Consider the following 205-nt stretch of genomic DNA (forward strand, 5'->3'; position numbering starts at 1 on the left):
AGAGAGGGAGGGAGGGGGAGGGAGGGGACGGAGGAGGACGGGGGACGGGGGAGGAGGAGGGAGGAGGAGGGGACGGGGAGGGAGGGAGGGAGGACGGGGGAGGGAGGGGGGGACGGAGGGAGGGAGGGAGGAGGGAGAGGGAGGGAGGGAGGGAGGGGGGGGACGGAGGGGACGGAGGGAGGAGGACGGGGGGAGGGAGGGAGGG

This window comes from Perca fluviatilis, chromosome 8 (genome assembly GCF_010015445.1).
Source record: "Perca fluviatilis chromosome 8, GENO_Pfluv_1.0, whole genome shotgun sequence".
Taxonomy (NCBI): domain Eukaryota; kingdom Metazoa; phylum Chordata; class Actinopteri; order Perciformes; family Percidae; genus Perca; species Perca fluviatilis.